Raw genomic sequence first — 815 nt, 5'->3', positions numbered from 1 at the left:
AACTCAACCCAATAAGGTTTCCCTTCTTTTCTCCCATGCCAAAACTTTCGAAGGATTTAATTCAAATTCTCACAAAGTCCACGATGAAGCTTGAAACATGCCATGGCAAGATTCCCGGGCTACTATTAAATGGGAATATGTTAACCATGTCGATAGTGTTTGATCCATCCTTGTATTGTCTTCCATAATCTATCCTTCAAATATTGAAGCTCACCATTCTTGTCTCTCCCTACGTCAGTGGGCATACTTAGGTACTTTTTGGAGAGTGACTCACACTGTACATGCTTTTTTTAATTTGAACTCATTCCTCCGGGTAGTCCTTACTAAGAAGACTGTAGACTTAACTGTGTTAATGCAATTCCTGAAAGTCAAACAATGCATATCGAATATCTCATGTACCTGATAAGAGTATCTTCATTTGCTTTGAAAAACAGCAGGCTCTCATCGGCAAAAAGTGGATGGTTTACTGTCGGAGCTGACAATGCAACCTTCAAACTCTGAAGATCGGATGACACACTTTAGAATTTTAAGAGGTAGAAGCAGGCTGCCAAAAAAAGGGGGATAATCGAATCCTCGACGAATTATGGAGCATGAGCACCTAACATGGTGGGTTACAATGAGGAATTAATAACCTGCTTAAGAAAAAACCCTTTTTAAAGAAGACCTATCTTCATATTTGGGCCAATGTGACCCAACACAGTACAGGGAATATTTTGGGCTATGAAATCCATAGAGAAAAGAGTCTATAGCTGGCACGTGAGAGCTACTTTTCGCATTAAGCGAGACAGAAGCTAATCTCCCGTTGACAGTCTATA

This window comes from Triticum dicoccoides, chromosome 1B, assembly GCF_002162155.2.
Source record: "Triticum dicoccoides isolate Atlit2015 ecotype Zavitan chromosome 1B, WEW_v2.0, whole genome shotgun sequence".
In the NCBI taxonomy this organism is placed as follows: domain Eukaryota; kingdom Viridiplantae; phylum Streptophyta; class Magnoliopsida; order Poales; family Poaceae; genus Triticum; species Triticum dicoccoides.
This window is presented reverse-complemented; position numbering follows the sequence as displayed.